At 48.4% G+C, this 8,872-nt stretch overlaps 1 long non-coding RNA gene across 1 annotated transcript in view; it reads left to right on the forward strand.

Annotated features, from left to right (window-relative positions):
• LOC140218357 (uncharacterized) overlaps positions 1 to 5,050 on the forward strand; it is a 174,338-nt gene extending 169,288 nt beyond the window's left edge. The window contains exon 3 of the long non-coding RNA XR_011894636.1: positions 4,843 to 5,050. This is a non-coding gene — a long non-coding RNA (uncharacterized lncRNA). The remainder of the gene's footprint in view (positions 1 to 4,842) is intronic.
• The last annotated feature ends 3,822 nt before the right edge of the window (positions 5,051 to 8,872 follow it).

An 8,872-nucleotide genomic window follows, 5' to 3' on the forward strand; every position in this document is an offset into this window, starting at 1 on the left:
AAGTCTTCTACAGTGTTGGGCGTGGTTAGGGGGAACATGGAAGTGCGTTGTTTCGCGTTCAAACAGTGTAACCTTACAATGTTGCTAGGAGCCACCAGCGTATGCGCTTACCAGCGCCACTGCTAGACTTCGCTGATCAATAAGCCATACACCGCGATCGCCACTGCACACTTCAGCATGATCAGCGTCATTGTTCGCATAGTGAGTTAGAGTGGTCATAATTAAGCTGCAGAGAAAGCAACCAATGCGTCTGTCATCCTGTGGTCCATCAATGCATCACGGCTACATGCTGATAATATCGGCTACGGAGTTCGAAATTTGTCTTGCATATGCACACATTATTAGATTATGGGGTTTTACTTGCCAAAACCACCCTCTGATTATGAGGCACGCCGTAGTGGGAGACTCCGGATTAATTTTGAGCACCTGGTGTTCTTTGACGTGCACCTAAATCTAAGTACCTGGGTGTTTCTTGCATTTCGCTCCCATCGGAAGGCAGACGCCGTGGCCGGGATTTGATCCCGCAACCTCGTGCTCAGCAGCGTAACACTACAGCCATTAAGCAGCCACGGCGGGTCCGTATGCACCCATACTTTGTGGACAGATCAGCAACTAGACCCAGTCGCTCCCCTTTCATACAACGCCGACTTTTGAAATAAAATTAGATTGTAAGGCTTTAGGTGCCAGAACTCTAATAAGATTATGAGGCACGCCGTAGTAGGGGCCTTATAGGATTAATTTTGAACGCCTGGGGTTCGTTCTCTGACGTGTGCCTAAATCTGAATAAACGAAGGTTCTCGCATTTTTCCACCATGGAAAGGCAGCCGCCACGGTTGTGAATCGCACCCGCGAGCTAAAGCTCCGCAATGTGTATGTTGGTGTGATTCTTATACCTATCCAAAGCGTGTTACAAACTTCTCTTATGCAGGATCGTTCTTTGTATTTTTGTACAATTTATTTATTTGTGATGGATTAGGAATCTTCAGGAATGAACATGTATATTTACGTGATTCTGTACCCATAGTATACACACAAATTGCTGCGAAGTTCTTTTTTTCTAGAATGATACTTGGTTCTTTTATAAAATTTATTTATTTATTGTTATTCTGAAAACGTTATCAAAAGATACGTATTTCTTGTACGTTTCTACATCGACTTCTAGATCGTGTTACAAATTTCTCTTATGCCTGACCACACCTTTGCAAGCTGAAAAAGAAGAAAGAAAAGACTCCTTTATTATAGCCATTCTTGCGGATTCATCAGTTGCCAAACTTATGGGATATGGACATCACCTTAACGCCCGCACCTGACTCCCACTGTGTCATCCTTTCATGGTTCTGCACTTCTCAAAAAAAAAAAAAAAAAACACAGGAAAGCTGATGCGGAACATTTCTCGCGTGAGGGACTCCTTTCTTTTTTCCTTCATCTTATCCACCTTCTGGCAAGCTTGTCACTCGAAAATTTTCACGCTTTTAGTATTCTTCCCATTCCTCTGACTGGCGTAACCATACGGTATATTTTTTGAAGCCAGCCAACGATCTACTTTCCATTTATCGAGTAGAGCAAGATTATATCGAACAAAAGATCCTTTCTAGGACACAGGATCTAAAAAAACACAATTAATTTCTTTTGGTTATGCTGCTAACTAGGCAACTCGTTCTCTCCCAGCTACGAACCTGGGATTAAACAAGGCATTGAAAAGAGTAAATCATGCAATTCAGTCCCGCCACTACAGTACAGGAATTGCGTACATATTCACCAATGACCGCTGCATTCTCCTACACATGTGAGCAACTGAACATACCTTTCTGTGATGGGATGTCATAAAATTTACACTCACAAAGCTCTCAAGCGTAGGTTTGAGCAGTCACTAATAATGAAGAACAGTAAAAATTGGATATCCATATTTATCATCAGCAAACGTGTAGTGTAATAAAAAGAAGAGCAAGAGCTAGGGAGAGAAATATTTTGATTTAGGTATCAGCAGTTTAGGGTCCCCAAATAAACGGAAGCCAGTATGCGGTCCTTGGGCCCTGGCGGCTTCCTCCGTTCGGTGGACGGTCCAGAGTTAGTCTTCCGGGGCCAAGAAGAGCAGGAAAGGAATCTGCGCTGGTCTCTACCTTCCTCGATCTGCAGCGGCGCTGAACGCTGCATGGTAGAGCCCATTTGTTGTGAACAACGCAGCTTTGGTATACTACCCATTTTTTCAGACGGTAATATTGCGCTCGGTAATGAAGCGTAGCTGTAAGTATAAGTCCCGTGCAAAGAAGGTCATGCACTTGCAGCCTGAATGCATGACGAGACAGAATGTCGAATTTTGGGCATTCAAATTTGTTCAACATTCAGGCTCGTTTAACCTTCTGTCTAGGTCAGACATTCCGCTTCACTCGACATTCATGCCCTGAATTCACAATATGGAGGACACTAGAGAAATAGGAGGCACTCAACCTCTTGGGTCTACTGTGGCAGTTGTCGCACGGAGTCTAGCAGCCTTTCCTTTCTTTTGTTTTACGCGTCTTTGTGAAAGCCATGGACTTGATTCCTTTCGTCGATGACACCAGAGACGTATTTCATATAAAAATGTTTTCTCAAATCATTTCATTTGACAAACGAAGACGTGTAGAAGACGTGGAAAATAAAACTTCCCAAGTTTTCTTTCTTCTAAAAAAAATATGAGGTCGTCCGCATATCACGTTGCATTTCGCTTCTCATTGCTCTTCGACATTATATGTGCTTGCTGCTTCAGAAAACACGTTAAACTAGCGAAGGACTGAAAAGACGACCTGAAGAGGGTGGACAACGAGCATCGCCCGTATGAAAAACGTGTCAGAGAACCACGCTAATATACAAGAACAAAACAGACACCCAACGAACGTAATCTCTGTCCAAGGCAAGAAAGTCGTCGGGGCTTCCCCGCGCACAATGGCTCGACGCGTTCGCAATTCCGGCATTCGGGAGAAAAAAACCCAACACTGCCATAGCTATCCTCTATATACTCGGCGTTCTGGTCCCCGATCTCGTTCGGTATCTTCGCCTTCTCTCCACGTCAACAATGGCAGTGTGAGCTCGAACTATCTAAGGCGAGGGAGAAAAGTCGCGGTATATATATAGTCGGGAACTAAGAAACTGGAAGCGCCCACACAACGAGCACACCGACACATCGGCCCCTGCGTACGAGGTTTCTACACGAATCCGATGAGCTCGCGTAGCCAGCGCGACGAAGGCAGCGGGCGTATATAACAGGAGAACGACGAGCCGCAATCACATTCCCCGCACGGTGCTACGGTGAAAGCGTGAGAACCTTGGCACTGCCTGCGTGCGACGCGTTCGTGCGTGTGCGCGCATGGCTGGTACGTGCGGCGCGGTCGGTCTTTTGGAGTCGTCCTTCTCGAAAAGAACGTTAGGGTGTTGGCCGCATTGAATGTACGTGTGGAAGAACCGTCCTCAATGCCTCATTAGGGATCGCTGCGCCGCAGGGACTCGCCGCTGCTTCGCCTTTCCCCAAAGACGACTTTATCTCGCCCGAAGATGATTTCTGGTGCGCGCCGTCGCTGAAGAGGCGGCTCTTTCCCCTCGTTCTTTTTTTTTTTCTTTCTCGCGACTTCCTGAAGCCTAACCACGATATGCGCTTGGGAGAAGTGTGGAAACAGGAGTGCCTTCCTCGCAGCGTCCGTTACTTCTCGGCTTTGAGAATTTTTTTTTCTCCCTCTTCTTTTCTTTCTTCGAGCCAGTACTCGTAATGGCACAGCGATCGAGTGACTGGAAGCAGCGAAGAAGAACACGAGCTGCGCTGTTCCTTAGGGAAGTCAGTGCGCAGAAGGCATAAGCGCGGTTGTGGGGGCCCGTTTGCGAACAAAGACGGCAATGGAAGTTCTCGTGTAGAAGCAGTGTGTGCGCCGGCCACTTTGAGGCCTTGTATCCAGTCTGCGATATTTTGTACAAGCACAACTCATATATGGGCGTACATTTCATACCTACTAATGAGTGTTGGTGACATAGCGGTTAGCGATGCAGCGGTTAGCGAGGATACTATTGAAGACTGTTGTACTTGTTACTGAATTTACACAATGTTCATATTTATCTCTTTGGTCCTTCAGGGCAAAGTACTAACTTTAAGGAGACTAAATCGCCTTTATTGCCATTGTCTACTTTGTATGAAGAGATTCAGAAGCATGGCACAGAAGAACGGACGCATGTACCACACAAGGGAAGTGAAAATAAATTAGGAGAAGCTCCATAATACGAAAAAGCGCATTCAAAAAGAGAGAGCTGTGGAGGTGGGTGTGACTCCACACGTGCTTTACCCTCACTAGCAAAAGAGAAAAATGAGTGTAATTTGCCGTTATTAAGCTAAGGGTTAGCTTCTTTCCGTCCAAAATAAAACTGAAACGTTAAGTCAGTAGTTTTCGCGAAAGAACAACGACGGCCTAACTCAATGATATCATTTTCTCATCTCCAAGTAGGCTTACCGTTAGGACGGCTGCGTCGATTCATTTACTCCCGAAATGCGAAGTTAGTTTTTCATCCAGAGACGCGACCGCCCGGCATCTAGTTCTAGTGTCGAGAGCAAGGATTTTAAACAGTCACGTCTGAGTACTTGCGCTATGACACATAACATTCGCAAAGCCCTCTCCTCGTGCGATCTAGTTCATATGATATTGACTACCACCGGTATAGCAGCAAGAAGCGAGAAAGTCACTGTTGCTGAAGACGAGGTGAATAAATCATCAACGTAGATGTGAGCCCTGTCCGCATCAATTGTCCATACACATAGTTCGACGTTCTGTGGTTCAGACCATGTTACAGAACTCATGCCTTGTTTGTTTGTTTTTGTTTTCGCAGGTATTTCAACCTGCAGGCACGGCCTAGTCTGGACTGAAAGGAATTAAGAAGATTACAAGTGTATGTCGCCGAAGGATGATGTAACAGAATCAACACAGAAATGACCAAGAAATGTGACGGTTGGAGCACTCATCCAACTTTCAATCGTTGAAAGGCCAAACGCAAGCACCTCGCATCTGGATCGCATATCTTGTTTCACGGCTTAACAATGCTCACTATTACGAGAAAAGCGTTGCTCGTTTTACACCTATCTCCGGCGACAACTTTCATGCGGCAGGGCATCCAAAGCTACGGAGCCGAAGCACACGTTTCCTTGCTGCGCGTCGGCATGCATAGTCCACGAATTTAAGCATCTGGAAGCTACTTAGCGTAAAACAAACCTTACCAATATTTTCTTCAAGTTCGCTCGCGTAACAACTAAAACACTTGCTTAGGAAAAGAACTTTCATTTTTTACTCTTCCTGGTTTTCTGGCTTTCTGGTGCCCATGTCTGGTATTACAGTTCCTGTACACCGCCAGCAAAACGTCGGCACTACATGGCGTAGTAACACAAGAACAGAAGTTCAGGACGTGCAAGCGCCTGTGCGTAGCTTTGGTTTGGCCGCCACTGAGGGCTGTCGTCGGGTACACTCAGAGTGAGACAAAAGTAATTAACCGCTAGGCGTGTCTTATAGCCGCATCCTATTCATTCCCAATTCAGTGACGCTTGCTGAAGAGGCGAGTGGGCACTATGTGAATATCATTAAGTTGCCGCGGCCGGTTCAGTGGCGCAACGACAAATTAAGTCGTGAACTCGAGATCCTCGCACGCTCCGAACTCCTGCCTGGCGGTTCCATGAAATCTGTCGTAAATATCGCACGTACAAGTCGACCGTGCGCATACGGTGATCTGCGGCGAGTCCTGCGCGGGTCCCGCTGAGGGACCACGCCTTCCTTCTCCGCCTCCCCCGCGCCGAGTCCGCAGTCAGCCTCGCGCAATCTTCACTCGGCGAACGTGCAGCGTACGGAACTTCACAGGTCAGCAACGTTCCGCCAAGACGCTGCCGCTTCGGCTCCCCGAGGAGAGATCAGAGGCGCGGGCAAACGCGGAGACGGGCGCGCTCACGCGCCTGACTTGCGAGACCAAGACCCCGGGTCGACTTCCGGCGGCGGAGCCGCCGAATCCAATTAGCGGACGGGGACTTCAATAATCACCTCGCGCGCCGGCGCGCTCGCCGTTCACATTTCAAAAGGGCCGGCTCATCAGTTAGCACATTTACAAGGCGTTGCAATCAGCCATGGCGGCGGTGTCGGCGTCGAGCAAGCCCGCATACACGGCACGCGCGTTGCGCGCATCTATCCGGAACGACTTGGCCCAGCCTTTCCCCCCCGCGGCCCTTCTCCTCGCACAGCGCCCGAGTCCCCGCGACTGCTGCCGCGTACACCATCCGCCAGTGCACGAACGGCCTACATAATACATCACGGTGCACGCGCGCGGAGGTGAATCATCTGCCGCGCCAAAACTTTCTTCGAAATTTCTTTCGGCCGCTCCCTTTAATCAGATTAAAACTTGGTAGAGGGGACGCAATCGCGCTGCGACCAATTAGACGGCCCACCGACTGCTCGCCACCGCGCTGCTACGACGCCGACGAGAGACGAGGGCGCGTCACGGGCAGGGTTGCGCCAGGATGCATGCAGGATGCGTCGCAAAAGGGGGAAGTGGGGGGGGGGGGGGGGCAGTGCGTCGCTGGCATCTCTCGCGGGACATGACCGCCCATCAGGAGGACTTCGGACCCGCGCCCACCGTATATGGAAAACGCACTGTATGTACGCACGAACGAATGCGTACATATCCGACACGCACACCGGTGTGTGCGTGCGTGTGTGTGTTCGCCGCCGTGGAAACCCAGCGCATCTCTGAGTATATACGCGCGCTCCGCGGAGAGCTCTCTATACTTTCCCGCGCGATGTCCCTGAATGCATTGCCCGGCTTGTTGGCCTGGGGCGCATGCGCGAGCAACCCTGCGACCCACATTATAATTTCAAGGCGCACCGAGGCCTGGCCCGTCTGCATTATGAACGCGGTGCGCTTTACCTGCGAAAGTGGTATCATACGTATTCGAGATTACGGTTATAGGTCACGAGCAAGTCAGCTTCAAAAGGCCCGCAGTCACTCGTATCACTGGAGAAGCACTCTCGCCGAAAGCTGTATGCGACTACTGCTCTCGACTGGCAGTTCACGTTGCCCGGCGAAAAAAAGAATGTGGGTCTTCGCTCTGAGAGAACGCTGGCTATTATTAACTACACGGGAATCCTTACTCCCGCAATTAGTACTACTCAGACTTGAGATGAAGTTACGCTGACTCATGAATTTTCACCCAATGATGGGTCAGGAGCGATTCGCATTCTTCATCTCCGTGTTCTACTCAAACACTGACTGAGATCCACATTAAGCATCTGCCCAGCTATGCATCAGTAGGTGTAAATCCGAGATCTGCGGCACCACACGCTTTCTGCGCGAGTAAGTGATCACGCAGTTGTGAATCACCATCCACACTGTTTCCGCTATTTTAACATCACAGTGTGATCTACCAAATAATAAGAGCTCAAAGGGCTGTTTAACAATGCCAAAATTTTGGCAGGAACCGTAGGTAGCATAGAGTCTTCGTTCCTTCTTGTTTCATCCTTCCATTTTCTTTTATTGCTCTTCTTTTTTTTTTTTTTGTAGACCTGGCTTCGGTAATGGGCAAAATAAGTGGATATAGCTATTACTGCCCGTTAACGAAATAATGTTTAAATAATCTTTCTCACTGCTCAGACACGAAGCAACTGAATCTTATAAGTTATGAGATCAACCAGAACGATAAATATAGTTTATCACCCTAACCGGGAGGGGGAAGGGGCGGGAAGCATGAAGAAAAAAGAAAGAATGTGAAGTTAACGGACAACGTTTCATTTTTTTCATTCTTTCCCGCTAACGCTAAATAAGCTTTGCGTATAAATGAACTTACACATTGCGACTTAATTTTGTTGCGCTACCTAGCGACAAGCCAATGGCATCCCAGACGCGGAGAGCGTCTGGGATGCCATTGATGCCAGATGCACGCGTCAAACACGCCCCTAAAGCGAGCGAGGCTGGATGCGCATGTGAGCGTTGGCCTGTTTCTTGACCCGTCTGTCTTCAAGGCGAAAGATTTTGTACCCCATGAAGTGGAAAATCCGGCGAGCAACCGGTGTTAACATCCGATGGCAAGAAAACTCACGTCACCAAGTGATGACGTCATGTTCTCGGCGCTGCACCTGCTGCGGCTCGCGCCGCGATATCCCACGGTGAACACCACTGCAAGCCGGCCTCTGCTACAGTGTCATAACCAGCTATGGCCGCTGGATACTTGATGACAGGTTCCCCAAGACACTGCTTCAATTCATAAGCGACACGGCCTCACAGTACACATATAATACATATATACACATCAAGATTTATGCCTTAAGGGGAAGTTTTTATCGCAATAAAGAAAGAGAAAAAAAAAACATAGAAACAGTGGGCGTGGCCCGCACCACAAAATATTGACTTTGCCTAGTTCGAAGATTAAGTGGACACGTTAAATATCGACCTGGTCGACCCCCAAAATTGACTTTGGCCACCCCCAAATTTTGGGTCACTCACCTTCGACACCTTCAAAATTGACTTTCCAAATTCGAGCGCATCACCAAGTGACCACGTCATGCGGCATAGTCACGTAACCAAGTGGTGACGTAATGTGACAATGTTACTTGACATGGATGCATAAATAGTATGGACGCGGATATAATTGATACTCCTGAGTGCTTTTGCATCCAGTGCTCGTAAGTATAGTTAAGCGCCTCTGTAACGTTTTCTTGAGATAACAATTATATGGACACTCCAGACGCGTTTCCGCCGTCGCCGTCCCAGTAATGTTCCGTATAAAGTCTAAGCTCGATAACATCGTAGCCGCACGCCGTATGCTGCTTGCGAGTGAAAGTATGCGAGGGTGAGCCGACGATGGTGGCTCTATCTCGTACGCGCATGG

This window comes from Dermacentor andersoni, chromosome 5, assembly GCF_023375885.2.
Source record: "Dermacentor andersoni chromosome 5, qqDerAnde1_hic_scaffold, whole genome shotgun sequence".
Classification (NCBI taxonomy): domain Eukaryota; kingdom Metazoa; phylum Arthropoda; class Arachnida; order Ixodida; family Ixodidae; genus Dermacentor; species Dermacentor andersoni.